Here is a 16,335-nt window from a genome sequence, read left to right as displayed (position 1 = left end):
ATTAAGGAATACAGAAATGTAATAAGCAAAAAGAAAAATGTAAGATTATCACCAAGACAACTATAGGGAAAATTGAGCTGGAGCTTCCAAATCTGACTTTCCCATTTATTAGTCATTTCCTTTTCCTTATATGAAGAGAGGTGAGAACTGCAGGTCAACTAGCAGACCACAGAACAAGGGATACAGGAATTGAGTTGTGTACCTCACTCTTTATCCTTGTGCACCCATGTCCTTCTGTGAAGACACTTATTGATCACTGTATGTGATTTATTAAAACACTAGAAGTCACATCTCATTTTTGGAAGTTGAAAGACAAACTGCTAGATCCAGTGTTTTCTGACCTCTTTATACCTACCACAAATCCATCCCCTAATTCATCTCAGGACAGGAGCTTTTGGAGAAGTTCCAGGAATTAAAAACCACAATCACAGGGCTGAGCAGACTGGGGGTATTTGAGGAATAAGCATCAACCCACACAGTCTTGGATGTCATCAGTGCATGGTGATTATGATGATGAAAAATGTCTCTAATTGAATTGGTAGTCAGAAGTCATTAACAGGGCTAATGGCCCTGTGATATTAATCCTCAAAAGTCAACCAATGGTAATTCTAGGGTGGCCAACCTCCTATTAGACATAGCACTAAGGACATCACTCACAGCTTCACTTTTTCCTCTGTGAAAGTGTAGAGTTATATAAAGGCAGGAGAACAAACCAAATTAACACCTCCTCTTCCTCCTCACAGCCAGTCACCATGTCTATTCTATCAACGCAAAATATCCCATAGCTGTGCTCTTCCCTCATAACCCATATATCATGGTTCACACACTCATCACATTAGGTCCCATGTGGCTAATTGAAGTAGTCTTCAAACTCGTTTTCCCTATTCATAGTCTGCCTTAGGCCCAAGAATCAATCATCAATCTTTTCTCTCTCTCTCTCTCCTCTCTCTCTCTCCTTTCCTTTCCTTTCTTTCTTCTTTCCTTTCTTCCTTCCCTCCCTCTCTCCCTCCTTTCTTTCTTTCTTCTTTTTATTGTCCCAGTACCTGGGTTTGAACTCCAGGCCTCACGCTCTCAATTGGCTTTTTCTATTCAAGGTTGGTACTCCACCACTTGAGTCACATCTCCAGTTCCCAGCCCCAGAATCTTCCTTTAATTGATCATTCATAGTTATGCTCCAAACTGATCTAAACTCGTTAATGACTCCCCAAAGAACAATAAAGTTCAAAGTCCTTTATGTGGCAGGCAGAGTCCTTCAGGCCCTTGGGTTCCTGCTCTTGTCTAGTCCTCTAGCCGAATCTCTTCTCCAGTGCTGGCCCATATCCCAGCCACTAAAACTGTTTTCAGTTTCTTGAATTCCCAGTGCTTTCTCCTTCCTCTTCTTTTAACATGCTGTTCTCTGCTCCTAGTGACATTTCTTCCTTCAATATTTTCCCTTTAAGGCTCCATTCATGGCCACCTCTTCTGGCTTGCTGTCTTTGCCCTTAGTGCCCAACTTGCATGCACATCCTTCTCCTTGTGATGCTTCAGTGTAGTCAATTATTGTCTGTTCCCCCACTTGACCTTTAAGGTCATTGAAGTAGAGACTGAGGCTTTCATTGTATTCAAGAACACAGCAGAGTGACAGGTCCATAACCAATCCTCAATAAGTGTTTGTTAAATGAATGAGTGAAAGATAATTCAATGAATCTCTTGAGTCCTCTTCTAGATTCCAACCTCATGAACTTGGGCTGAGTGCCTGTCTTTGAACAAGTGTATTTATTGGCTTGTTTCAAAGGATAGTCTCTCCAGATGCCCATGGCTCAGTCCTATAATCCTAACTACTTAGGAAGCTGACATCTGAGAATCACCATTTGAAGCTAGCCTAGGCAGACAAATCAAGACTCTTATCTCCAATTAAGCTGGTAAAAGCTAAAGTGAAGGCCTGGCTCAAGGGAGAAATTGAGGCCAGAGTTCAAGCCAGCAACTAAAGCCAAGTGAGACCAGAGTTCAAGCCCTAGTAGTGGCATGCACATGTGCGCACGTGCGCGCGCGCACACACACACACAACAATAGGGCCTTGTGTACTTCAGGATGGCCTCAAACTCCCCATCCTCCTACCTTAGCCTCTTGAATATCCTGAGATTACAGTGTGCATCACCATGCCCAGCCTCTTTTTAGCAATTGTAATTTTTGTTTTTTAATACAAACCTCCTTGGGCTAGTAGGACATTGAAAGTCAGTTAGTTATCTAGGCACTGGTAGTTCATGCCTGTAATTCTAGCTACTCAAGAAACTGAGATCTGAGGATTACAATCCAAAGCCACCCAAAAAGGAAAGTTTTTGAGACTCTTATCACTATTTAAACACCAGAAGCCAGAAATGGAACCATGGCTCAAGTGGTAGAGTACTAGCCTTCAGCACAAAAGCTCAGGGACAGTGCCCTGAGTACAAGCTCTAGGATATACAAACACAAAAGGTTAATGAGTTATCTTAGACCTTAAACTAGATGACCAAATGGATCAATGGCACATAACAAAATGAAAACAAGTATGAGGACAAGAGTGAAGGGGAGTGCTCCGCCACACTCCTTGGCCACCTGGGTGCTGCTCTTGAGCCCACACTGTGCACTACCCCCATGTGCACTAGATCTTGGAAAAGAATAAGGGGATCAGGGAAAGTTGGAGATAAAGGATATTCAGTATCTAAACCAGAAAATCAACCAAAGAGAAAAAAAAAGGAAATGCACAACTTTAAGGACCAGTTAGTGTGCCCCATTTGTTACAGTATTTTTAAAGATCTTAGAGTACTACCATGTCCTCAAACATTTTGTAAAAATTGTTTGGAAAACATTCTTCAGGCATCTGGTAACTTTTATATAGAGAGACTTTTAAGAAGTCCACTCAAGTGCCCTAATTACAAAATTATTACAGAAATTGCTCCAACTGGTATTGAACCTTTACCCGTTAATTTTGCATGAAGGACTATAATTGAGGCAGGCACCCTTGCCACTAGGCTATATCCCCAGCCCGAAGGACTATAATTGAAAAGTACCAGAAAGAAGACCATCTAGATATTGTCACCTGCTACACACACTGCCGACAACCATTGAATGTTTATTTTCTGCTAAATAAAAAATCAGTTTGTGATCATTACCTATAGGCAATGTTAACCTATTGTTGACTTATAATTATAGGTCAACATCACAGTCATCTTATACATGGTAGCCTATCTGAAAGAAAAAGGACACACTGTGAAGACTGCTTAAACAGCTCACTGATGAACGCTGGACAGATATCACTCATCTTATCAAAACATTAGAAGAGCCAGGCACTGATGGTTCATGTCTGTAATCCCAGCTACTCAGGAGCCTGAGATCTGAGGATCATGGTTCAAAGCCAGCCTGCTCAGGAAAGCCCAAGAGACACTTATCTGCAACTAACCACCAGAAACCGGAAGTACAGTGCTAACCTTGAGTGAAGGAGCTCTGGGACAGCACCCAGGCCCTGAATTGAAGCCCCATGACTTGCCGGAGCCAGCTGGCAGCGAAAAGGGAATCCTGAACGAGGGGGGCAAGGATTAAAGAAAGGGAAAAATACAAGACAAGAGAAAAAAGAGGCGAAGTATGGAGTTCAGGAGGTCTGCAACTTAAGATTGTAACTCAAGACTGCAGCCAGGTTTATTCTTAATTTCCAGGTTATATGCAGTTTGAAAACCAGGAAATAGCATAGGCTTAAAATTCCAGAACACAAAAAGGCTTGGGGTTAGCAAAACCTAAAACCTAGCAACATACCTAAGACAGGATGAGGTTGGTTAACATAAGAATGGACTCATGGCAGACATAGTAAAGCATTTCTGATTTTCCATTAAGCCATGTCCTTGCACGTCCTTGAAAATACAGCCAGAGGTCAGGAAGAATTTAGTTGCAAGTTTGGCTCCCGACATCTCCCGCATCTTTGTTTAAAGAAGCGAACCCACCTGTCTTAGGTGGGTTGTGGGTCAACCAGCCTGCCTTACCCATCATCGGGGTCTTCTTCAGAGCAAAGCTGAAGGCCCTGTCATAGGTTGGTCAAAACCGGAGATCCCCTCTTACCCGTCTCTGGCTGTGGTTCCTCTCAGGAGAAATTCATTTACTTGGAGCTTGACCTTATGCAGCTGACTGGCTAAACTCATGAGAGTTTTACAATATGCGTACAATGGAAGGAAGGCATAGGAAAACCATCAGTAAAAGTATCCCTGGGCCGAGCAATGTCACTAGCAGCCCCTTAACATTAGTCAAAGAAGGGATATACTGTTGAAGTTGTTCAAACAGTTCTTTTGCTGTTTCTGCCACTTCAGAGTCCAGAGGTGGAGCTTGTTCTAGTCCAGCTATTTGCCTATGGAGTTGAAAGAGATCTAAGGACAAATTATTATGGTGCCAAATACCATTTAGATGTGCTACAACTTGTTCCCAAGGATAGCTCGACCCATTATATTTATGGAGGGTCACACAGAGTCAAACCCAGCATGACAGCGCACCCGTTGCAAAGTTTGTAAAGCACAAATTTGTTCTCCCAGAGACAACACAGATTCATACAATGCTTCTAATTTTTGTTCTACCTTATCATCAATCCTGCCTTGAAAGTGCAGGGCTTGTGTAGTATTATGAGCAAGCTGATTAACATAGTGAGCTGTCTGCACACTTTGTGTTAAAGCCACAGTAGCTGCTGCAGCAGAGGCAGCTAAGGAAATAAAGGCTACAGTGCCTGCTATCAATAGCCCTATAAATCGGGGCTGGGAATATGGCCTAGTGGCAAGAGTGCTTGCCTCGGATACACGAGGCCCTGGGTTCGATTCCTCAGCACCACATATACAGAAAATGGCCAGAAGTGGCGCTGTGGCTCAAGTGGCAGTGCGCTAGCCTTGAGCAAAAAGAAGCCAGGGACAGTGCTCAGGCCCTGAGTTCACTGCCCAGGACTGGCAAAAAAAATAGCCCTATAAATCGTCTAGGGCGCATGAGCTCTTTTAAATGTTTTAACACTTGAATACCTGTTTCTTCATACCAAGCTTCAGATATGTTCACAGGAAGCATGACAAATGGAGGCTGCTTAATAACAATTACAGAATCAGTAAGACCACTATACAAGCAATTTGTAAAAGAACAGTTAGTACAAGTAACATTTAAATACATGGCTCCTATAGAAATATTAAAAGGTCCACACATAATGGCATAAGGAGGTGTTACACAACTCATAATATTTTTTAAATAAGAAGAAGTGGGCCAGGAGATATTATTTAGGGCAGCCACTAACATCCAGACATGATGTTGAGGGTGTCCATTCATCCACCACAGACCTGGGTTGTACTTGTTGGTGAGATTGGCTCCGGACCAGTCCATCAATTGAGAATTAGTTCCTGAAATATTGGTTATAAAAGGATGGTCATGTCTACACTTTATGGGGTGCAGTTCTCCCATGGATTCGTATGCTGATCTGTTGACATGAATGAACACCTCAGCTCCTTCCCAGGTCGCAGGGTGCACAATCGGTGGATCTGGCACGTAAGCCCAGTGGGTCAGCACTTGTACTATTCTGATGAGCTTCCACAATCTGAACGCAATGCTCAGGTAGCCAGCAGGCATCATTTTCATCCTGTGAAAAAACACAAACATGTCCTCGACCCCATGTCAATATTGGATCAAGCCCGTGCCAAGCACCTGTTAAAGGATCTTTCCACTTAACTTGGGCAAAAGCTCTTTGCTCTCTCTTTTCCCAGAACCACTGTGCTTCGGAAAGGCCATTACAGTCCAAATTTAAAAAATTTAGTACGAATAAAGCATGGGAAAGAACGTTAACAGGAGAAAGGGGCTATAATTTCCACCCCCCTTTTAATTTAGAAATTTGGTGTTTTAACAAACCGTTGGCCTGTTCAACAATTCCTTGACCTTGAGGATTATAGGGAATTCCTGTAGAGTGAACAATTTGGTAAGATTTGCAAAAAGTTTGAAAAGCTCGTCCAGCATATCCTGGACCATTATCAGTTTTAATATGTTTAGGAAGTCCCATAGTAGCAAAGCAGCATAAGGCATGGGAGATACAATGTTTGCTAGCTTCCCCGATAAGAGGAGTAGCCATAATAAAATTAGAGTAGGTGTCTATGGTAACATGGACAAAGTGGAGCTGTCCAAAAGAGGGAATGTGGGTAACATCCATTTGCCAAACATGGTTGGCCACTAAGCCTCGAAGGTTAATGCCATTGGAGGGCACAGGTAGGAAGGTAGTACAGTTGGGACAAGTTTTTACAATTTGACAAGCCACCTCACGTATGATATGAAAATGCTGACATAAGGCATGACTGTTTTGATGGTGGGCAGCATGTGATTGCTTTGCTAAGTCAATTTGAGTGAGAAAAATTTGAGTAGCCTCATCTGTAACAGCATTGCCCTCACTTAATGGTCCAGGAAGCTTAGTATGGGCACATATAAATCCAAAAAAGCATGGACAGGTGCGAGAGTGAAGAAGTTGTATCTGGAGAAAAAGAGTTTGGATAGTGGAATGAATTAGCTGTTCCAAGAAAAGGGACAGTTTCAATGACCTGAAGGGCTCGAATAACATAATGACTATCTGAATATAAATTAAAAGCTTTAGTAGGTAAAAGTGTAAGGGCCTGTAAAACTGCTTGAAGTTCAACTTCCTGGGCTGAAGAAAGACCAGTGTCCCAAGATTTAGTTTCACCATCAATAGTAAGAGCAGCTGTTCCGTTAGAAGATCCATCTGTAAACACCAAGGCAGCCATAGAAAGAGGTGATAGAGATACAACTTGAGGAAATATAAAGGTGTAAGAAGAGGCAAAGTGAAGTAATTTGTTGGAGGGATAATGATGTGAAATTGTACCCATAAAAGTGGCCCAAGCAATGGCCCATGAGTCACAATGAATATAAAGCCATTCTTGCTGTTGTAAAGTATAGGGGATATAAATAACCTGTGGATCTTGTCCAAGATACTTCCAAGATTCCACACGGCACATATGACTAAGGTGGCTACCAATTCATAATAGGGAGTTAACACTTTTGAAGGAGTAGCAAGCAAGGAAAGCCATAAAAGAGGTCCCTTCTTCTAGAGGACTGCTGTTGGAGAATGAGGTGTAGTTAAAATATATGCTTCCCAAGGGGCTCAGTAATCAATATAATTTACATGTTGGGAAGAAATGGCAGAATTTACTATGCTTAAGGCTTTAGCTGCTTCAGTTGTCATTTGCCTGGGAGATGTAGGGTAAGGGTCCCCCTTTAATAGATCAAATAAAGGTCTTAATTCAGCTGTGGATAATTTAAGATAAGGGCGAAGCCAATTAATATCTCCCAGAAATTTTTGAAAATCATGCAAGGTACACAAATGAGAAGTCTTAATCTGTAATTTCTGACTAGTAAATTAATAAGGACCTCATGACCAAGAGGGATTTTTATTTTTCTCTGCCTGGGCTGGCTTCGAACTGTAATCCAAGGAGTCTTAGCCAATAAAGCCCTTTTTATTTCCAATTAAAGCAACAGGAGAACAATAGGAGTAGAGTTTATCTGTAAGTTGTTAAGAATTGACCAACAAATAGTTGCCAGAGTTCTGCTGTAACACTTAAAGAACAGCAGACTAAATGAGATCCATGTGCCATCAAATCAAATCATATTATTTAACCTTACCTTACTGGCAGGTGAAAGCGAAAACAAATGAATAACAATAAAAGTCTCAGCTTCAGTGGATCTGAAGTGGCTGTGTCTTCCATCCCCAATTAGCAGGCCAGCAGGAGAGATGGGTTGCATCTGGGTAAGGCTGTAGTGGCATCTCAGAGTTCCCCGGATAGGCTGTCACACCTCCTGCTGGTTGCCTGTAAATTTCTACACAGACGGGTTAAAGGCATTTTTAAACAGATTTTAGAAGGCTTGGGCCTTTAACCATCTTCCTAGTCACAAAATCCACACAGATTGAAGGCCAACCAAGTCTGCTCTCTGTAGCAGCCAGGACAGTTTGTGAGTCATGGAGGGAGAAGACACCAATGCTACCCCAATGCAACCCTGTGGTCGCCAAACACAACTCTGATGCTTTTAACCTTGGAATAAGTCTCGGTTGCAACTCTTGTCATGATAGGCCTGCTATAAACCCAACTCTAATCTTGGGGCAGGCAGAGCCAGGGTAGTAGCCTTTGACAGCCTGGGCCTGTCAAAATCCTCACAGGACTCCTAGATTGCCTGAGCAAACCAGGCAGTTTGGGAGTCGACTGTGGAGGCAGCTTCCTGTAGCCACAGACTGCCACGGTCCACTCAGCTAGCACACATGTCAACCTGCATTCTATAAAGCAAAATGTTAATTTTGGGTCAGGAAAATTTAGGTTAATAGTCACATTTGTGCAGTTGTTCCAAAATGACTCTGGTCCCTTGATCTTAAAGAGTTTATGAGAGCATAGGAAAAAAAAGAAAAAAAAATGGAGAAGCAAAATCTTAGTCTATATCAAAGAATTGTCAGGATTAGATGTAGACTTGACTAGAACCTTTTGGAGTTTTTCTTAGACACATTTGCTTGCACCCAAACATGATCAGTTTGGGTTTAAAACCTTTTTTTTTTTGTTTTGTTTTTAAGTTTTACCAACAGATAGACATAGACAGACAGACATACACATACAGACAGTGTGCACAAGCTTTGGGGTGCGCTTAGAATTGTTCTTTAATTGGCCATGTAAGTTTTCTGGGATTCCAGTGGCAAGTGATATTATTTTGCCTATATTCTAGAACCACATGGTTAGATAGTAAACACAACAACAACCACAAAAAAAACTTTTCCAGCAAACCAAAAATTTCACATATTATCCAAGAAGCCACATTTTGAGAAACCAGTTCAGCTCCCATGAGGAGCTTACGGGAGACAGGACATGAACAGAGAACACAGACAGCAAGCTCACAGCAAGACATCTTCATCTTTCAGCATTTGAATTGCAAGGCACCTTTGAAATGCAAGGCCGCAGTTACAGAGTAAAGAGTGAGGGCAGGGTTACCGGGAGCTGGAGACTCCAAGTCCCTCCCCAGCCTCCAGGAATTTGGCATGCCTGTCACCTGGGGGATGGGCAGGCTTCCACTCCAACCAATCCTATTGTCGACCATGTGCTCAATGATATAGAAAACTTACAATTTAGCCAAACAAGCAGAATTTAACTGAGTCTCCAAACTTAACATCAATAACAAGAATAGAAAACCTTTCTTTGAGTCTTTGAAAGCAGATGTTAAACAAATATTGGTACCTTTGGAAGCTAGCACCAGCCCATCCTATCCATCACAGACAGGCAGGCAGAGTTTAGAGAGACAGAAAAAGAGACAGAGAGAACTTCACCTGCCTGAGCGCTCATAGAAGTTAGGTAAGGGGGCTGGGGATATAGCCTAGTGGCAAGAGTGCCTGCCTCGGATACACGAGGCCCTAGGTTCGATTCCCCAGCACCACATATACAGAAAAAACGGCCAGAAGCGGTGCTGTGGCTCACGTGGCAGAGTGCTAGCCTTGAGCGAGAAGAAGCCAGGGACAGTGCTCAGGCCCTGAGTCCAAGGCCCAGGACTGGCCAAAAAAAAAAAAAAAAAAAGAAGTTAGGTAAGTCCTGTAAAATATTCCAAATACGTAAGGTTGGGCTCAAACTTGAGCAGATTTCCTGAAGCATTTTAGACTGTTCCCCACTTGATGAGTGACCAGCGGAGCTGAACTAGAGATCAGTTGACTCCAAACACCCACAATAGCTGATCTCCTTGACCTAGCCCAGTGGCTTTATGGAAAATCCAAGCTCCAGGCTAATGGTCACTCACCCTGGTTGGGGTTTCAAATCTGTCATTGTCGTGGTGGATGGAAGTAGAGCGCTCGGTCAGGAGAAGTTACCTCAGTGGTGTTAGCATTTCCCTAGCCTCAGGTCCCTCCCCTCTGTGAGCAGTCTGCACCTAGGAGAGCTGTAAGTCTGCCAGGACTGTCGGTGGGGGCTCACCAGTATCTAACTTTAAAGGAGTTTGTTGTTCTGGATGAAGCTGTGACAATAGAGCTATAACTGATTTCAACATATTCTCAACGTGGGTCAATCTATCTTTAGTAGGCTCATTGCATAATTTTTCCTCAGTGCCTGAGCCATTTGAGTCTTCCTTAATATCTAGCCCATTGGGTTCAGATCTTATTAATTTTCTCAGCTCTTCCCGGGCAGCTGCATAAGCTCCCGGGGCTGGGCAACACTCATCAGGTCCCTGTTCAGTTTCTCTGATCGACGGATTGAATCTAATCCATTCATGTCTAGGATCTAAACAATCTCGGACCAGATTCCAGAGAGTAATAGCGTTCACTGGGGTTTTCTCAGGGCCATTCGCATCATAATGTTCCTGAATCTTTTTTCCAATTTTCCGCCAAGTTTCTAAGTTTATTGTTCCTTCCTCCGGGAACTGGGGGCATGCTTCAATAAAGTGAAAGAGACGTTCTAAGTGACTTTGGCCAACTTTCACTGCCCAGGCATGAAGCATGCCTTTGGGGGCCTGCATGTATAGCATGCAGCTTTTACTTAGTCCCATAATTTCTTACTCCCGACGATCTCTCTCTCTCTCCCGCTCTCCTTCCCAAGTGATCGGACGTCCTTACCTGAGTGGGGGTCCTCTGCCGTCGTCCCAGGTGTTTAAGTCCCTGTTCAGGCGCCACTCTGCCAGAGCCAGCTGGCAGTGAAAAGGGAATCCTGAATGGGGGCGGGGGGGGGGGGCGAGGATTAAAGAAAAGGAAAAATACAGACAAGAGAAAAAAGACAAGAGGTGAAGTATGGAGTTTGGGAGGTCTGCAACTTAAGATTGTAACTCAAGACTGCAGCCAGGTTTATTCTTAACTTCCAGGTTATATGCAGTTTGAAAACCAGGAAATAGCATAGGCTTAAAATTCCAGAACACAAAAAGGCTTGGCGTTAGCAAAACCCAACATACCTAAGACAGGATGAGGTTGGTTAACATAAGAATGGACCCCAGAGCAATACCTGATGGTAGCTAAGACAGGATGAGGTTGGTTAACATAAGAATGGACTCATGGCAGACATAGTAAAGCATTTCTGATTTTCCATTAAGCCATGTCCTTGCACATCCTTGAAAACACAGCCAGAGGTCAGGAAGAATTTAGCTACAAGTTTGGCTCCCAACAATGACTGACACCCCCTTAACCCAAAGAAAAAGCTAAAACAAAAATCTCATTCTGAGAAGATAGTCCAAGGTTTCAAGGAAGTTTTTCCCCAGTATTTGAAGGAGCTTACTGATATATTAGAATAGAAAAACAATTTCCTAACTTCTCTCTGTGATATTGGCCATATGATAAGTCAAGAATACACTCCACAGATTGAAATACTGAAAGAAATACAAGAGCAGTAGCTTTAATTAGCAATCAACTTTACAAGAACAAACTCCACTTAAATTTCTAGAAAAAAAAATGATGATGTTCGCTAATGTGTGCAGATGCTAAAAGAAAGACCACTTCCTGATGTCCAACTTGTTGAAATTCAACCTCAGGTAAACAAAGCGTTAAAAGAATAGAGAATAGAAAGTGGAAAATTTAAGAAAATTTTTATTCCTGGACTGAAGATCTCTTCAAAAAGGATGCCATGTTCCTGACCAGATAAGAATAAAAAAGAAATTGAACTTTTTAAGGTTTTAAATATTGGTATAGTCACTCTGATTTCAGTGATGTTAATGTTGATACTCCTTTTCAGACATCACATAGTAACCTTCTTAAATGAAATCATTTCGGTATGTATTTCTGGAAAAGAAAAGACAAGAGTGAGGAGAAGGGGCTGGGAATATGGCCTAGTGGTAGAGAGTGCTTGCCTTGTATACATGAAGCCCTGGGTTCAATTCCTCAGCACCACATATATAAAAAAAAGTCAGAAGTGGCGCTGTGGCTGAAGTGGTAAAGTGCTAGCCTTGAGCAAAAAAGAAGCCAGGGCCAGAGCTCAGGCCCTGAGTTCAAGCCCCAGAACTGGCAAAAAAAAAAAAAAAAAAAAAAAAAAAGAGTGAGGAGAATACCAGAAAAAAAGTAACCCACCTTTCTTTTGAAATATAAATTATATTGTGTCATATGTACATACTTACACAGAACTTTCACATACTTTTTCTATGAAGACTCAATCCTGAAAGGTAGGTTGGAAGAGCATTAACGATATTGTACATATAAGGCATAGGAAGATTTGTCAGAACATAGGATAAAGCTAATGATAAAATAATAAAATGTTTTAAAAAGATAAAAATTATGTATAGAAAATGAACATAACTGTATAAAAAGAAGAAAGTGAAAGGAAATACATCAGAATGTATTTATTAAATAGACATTAAATTCAGCCATATTCCAGGTATGGTACTAGGTGCTTGGAATAAAATGGTGATTAAAACCACACTGTTAGCCAGGCATTGGTGGCTTATACTTGTAATCCTAGCTACTTAGGAGGCTGAGATCTGAGAATCACAGTTTGAAGCTAGCCTTTGCAGGAAAGTCCATGAGACTCTTATCTCCAATTAACCACTCAAAACTCAGAAGTGGAACTGGGCTCAAGTGATAAAACCCAGTCTTGAGAAAAGATGCTAAGGGACAATACCCAGGCCATGAGTTTAAGTGCCAGTACCAACAAACACAAAACAAAATGCAAAACCCACTATCCTAAACCTCGTGAAAGATACAGTATGTAAGGAACAAACCAAACTTTAATCCGATAATGATATAGCAGAGGTAAAAGTACAACAGTAACAAGTGCATCAAAGAGGTAGTACGTAGTACAGTGAGACTAGACTATTCCAAGAAAATAAAAAAGAAACTACCAGAAGAAAGGAATATGAATTGCAAGGGCCCAAGGTTGGACAGAGATTGACAATAAGATAATGACTGAACAGAGTGAGCAGGGAGAGTGGAGGACACGTGAAGCTAAGAGATGGGGGAGTTAAAGAGCAGACCCTATCCAGGTTTCTGACCATTGTTCAAGGCAATAGTAGGCATTAAGCACATTACTTCAAAAGATTACTCTGCACTAGGTGAACAGACTGGACTGGAGAAAGTGTAAGAGGGAGTAGAAAGATAAAATCAATTGGTGATATCAGATGGGAAGTTATTTCAGTCATTCAGGCAAAAGCTGAGAGTGGGTTGAGCAAAACTAATAGTGGTGGACATGGGGAGCCAAATTTTCCTAGGTAGGATTTAGCAATGGCTAGGATAAAAGGACTGAGAGCATAGAGCACTGGAATGACTTCTAGGCTTCTGGTTTGAGTAGCTGAATGAATGTGGTGCCATCATTCCAGATAGAGAGGGATGGAAGAAGTCTAAGTTGGGGTATTAAAACAGAAACAGTCTCAGACAGGTTTCCTTTGAGGTACCCTGTGTGTAACAACCAATAAAGGCACCAAGTAGACAACAGAATATAAGGAGAGTCAGAGGAAAAAATCTGTTGATAAGCATTTGTGAGTCATCTGTTGGCCATAATTAGAGCCTGGGTATGAATGCAATTTTCTCAGAGAAAGTTTAGGGGTGAGGTAGAAGAAAAGGTTTGGTATTAGGCTTTAGGGCAAGCCAACTATAGGACACTGAGATTGAAAAGGAAACTCTCAAAGCCAGAATGCTATGAGATTATTGGCTATGAATGCTGTGGAGAGTATTTTGCTTTCATGGTTATTTTTATAATTTGGGAAGAGGGGATTTTTAGTTAAACTTTTGTCACTCCTTGACCTTAATTAACTTTCTCAATTTTGAAAAGTAATACCTAAAGACAAAGGGGGAATATTCAAAACGTTTAGCTAGCAAAAGTTCCCAATGCCAACACTTTGATAGGCAGATGGAGGACGGAGGGCCCTGTGAGGCCCATACTGTGCCAAGCACTAACCTGCTGGATCAGGAAGGGAGGAGAAAAACTGGATGGCAGTGAACCACTGGAGGGGACTTTAGGACAGAAGCTACTGTTCCTGCTGCTGACTAGCAGTCCTGCCTGGGGATCCCCACCAGCTGGATCCTTAGGTTCCTTCCCCAACGAACTCCTTCCTCCACAGTTCTTTGACTTTCCATTCCTCCTAGACTCCTTTCTCTATCCCTACAGCCTTTCTGGGCACATCTTGCCTTTTTATGCTGCCATGGTTTCCCCTATGCCTAGAATGCCTTTCCTCAGCAAATTCTGTACATCCTTATGGCCTAACTGAAATATCATCTCCTCTGTAAGATTTTTCTTAACTTCCAAGGCATAAAAAAAGAGCATCCTCATCATTTTATGTATACTTTTATTACAGTGCTCACTGGGTTGTAATCATGATTCTGTTTGCTTTGTAAAGTTATGAATTCCTGGGGCTGGGAATATGGCCTAGTGGCAAGAGTGCTTGCCTCGTATACATGAGGCCCTGAGTTCAATTCCCCAGCACCACGTATACAGAAAATGGCCAGAAGGGGCACTGTGGCTCAAGTGGCAGAGTGCTAGCCTTGAGCAAAAAAGAAGCCAGGGACAGTGCTCAGGCCCTGAGTTCACGGCCCAGGACTGGCCAAAAAAAAAAAAAAAAAAAAAAAGATATGAATTCCTTGTGGACTAGGATTGTGTCATCTGTTCTTGTAATGTCCAGCATCTTTAAAAGGAAAGCCTGGAATGTAGGTACTTTAAAAGGAAAGAGGGCAGGGCAGAAGGAGGGAGGGAGGGAGGGATGGAGGGAGGGAAGGAAGGAAGGAAGGAAGGAAGGAAGGAAGGAAGAAGGAAGGAAGGAAAGAAAGAAGGAAGGAAGGAAGGATGGATGGGAGGGAGGGGAATGGAGGGAGGATTGTTGATTGATTTTCAATGTGACTGCTGCAAAAGGAACCTAGACCATCTTTTCTCTCCAATTTGTTATATAGAACCCAGCAATCATACTGACACATGCTACAACATGAATAAAACTTGATAAGCATGATGTTAAATGAAAGAGGCAAGTCACAAAAGTCACTTTGTACTATATGATTCTATTTATATGAAGTGTCCATAATTGGCAAACCCACAGAGACAGAAAGTAGATAAGAGGCTGCCTAGGGCTGAGGGGGCTAGGGAGAAAAGGGATGATTGCTTATAGGTTGAGTATCACTCTGAGATGATGACAATGTTCTAAATTGGTTGTGATGTTGCCTGACTCTGAACATACTAAAAAACCAGTGGAGTTGTGTGCTTTAAGTAGGTGAATTGTATAGTATATGAATTATATCTCAATAGAACTAATTTAGAAAATATCTCAGCAGCCCTTCTCATTGTGTCTAACTCAAAGGAGAACTCAGATGTTTCCTGCTGAGGAGGATGGTAGACTGAATGGGAATGAGTGTGCAGGGGTGTGGTGGTAGTTGTGAGGTGGTGACTTGGGAAAGACACAGCAAAGGAGAAATCAAGTTGAGTTCTGGTAGTAGAATGGGCCACAGAATATTTCAGAAGGAAGAATTCTGGTGAAAACGGAAACCACTTCAATGAAACCAGATTTCAGCAGAAAAGTCTGTCTTAACAAGAGTGAAGTGCTTTAAAACTGGTGGTTAAGTGCGATATCTTCACATGGACCAGAAATCATTTCAGGAGAAAAGAATGACCATCTATATGAGAATCCCTGAAGTAGGGAGCTTGAAAAGAAGTCTGCTCTCTTTCTCTGAGTCTGAGCCCTTCTGAGAGGTGAAATGTCATAGTGCTGGGCATGTGGTCTCTGGGTTCAAACCCTAGCTCTGCAAATGTAGCTGTTTTACATCATATAGGTCCCCTAATCTTGCTGTGCTTTTGTTTTCTCCCATGAGATGAGACTAAAAATAGTACAGTAGATTCTATACAAAGAACTTAGCACATTGCTATCAGAACACTAGAATAAGGCAGTCTAAAGTAAGAATTCTCTAAGAATTTAGAGCTCTGAAACAAGTTGGAGATATGGCTGGGTGCCTGCCCGATGGAGCCCTAAGAATTAGGGAAGAGATAATAGCTGGCTGCAAGGGGGGCTGTGGGTGGGAGGGAGGTTAAGATGGTGAGTGTTAGCAGCCTTGTTGCTCAATGACCTAGTGGGGCTCATACTTCCTGTTTTCAGTGTCTGGGAGCTCTGATGCTGGAGCTGCTCAAGTTTGAACAAGATCTTTTTTGGCCCCTGGCAGGGAATGCAGAAGCTGAGCAGCAACTCAGACTGGGTTGGGCCCCTTAGCTTCAAATATTCATGCCGTTTTCTTCCCTAGCAAGTTTCTACTCTTATAGAATACTCAGTGCCATCCTGGGATGAGAGAGGAATTCCCACTCAAGTCTATAGAAAGTTAGAGGAGGTATTTAGCTTTGAAGTAGCCACTGTTTGGTTGCTTTTATTAGGTGCCATGAATCCTTTAAACAACCCTTAGGCTAGCCTTCAATTGTG

The 16,335-nt window shown here is 42.2% G+C and overlaps 1 pseudogene; it reads left to right on the top strand.

Annotated features, from left to right (window-relative positions):
* The first annotated feature begins 2,718 nt into the window (after window positions 1-2,718).
* Window positions 2,719-16,131, top strand: LOC125344170 (annotated as a pseudogene).
* The last annotated feature ends 204 nt before the right edge of the window (window positions 16,132-16,335 follow it).

This window comes from Perognathus longimembris, chromosome 2, assembly GCF_023159225.1.
Source record: "Perognathus longimembris pacificus isolate PPM17 chromosome 2, ASM2315922v1, whole genome shotgun sequence".
Taxonomy (NCBI): Eukaryota; Metazoa; Chordata; class Mammalia; order Rodentia; family Heteromyidae; genus Perognathus; species Perognathus longimembris.
The sequence above is the reverse complement of the archived record's forward strand: the minus strand, read 5'-3'. Positions and strand labels throughout refer to the sequence as shown.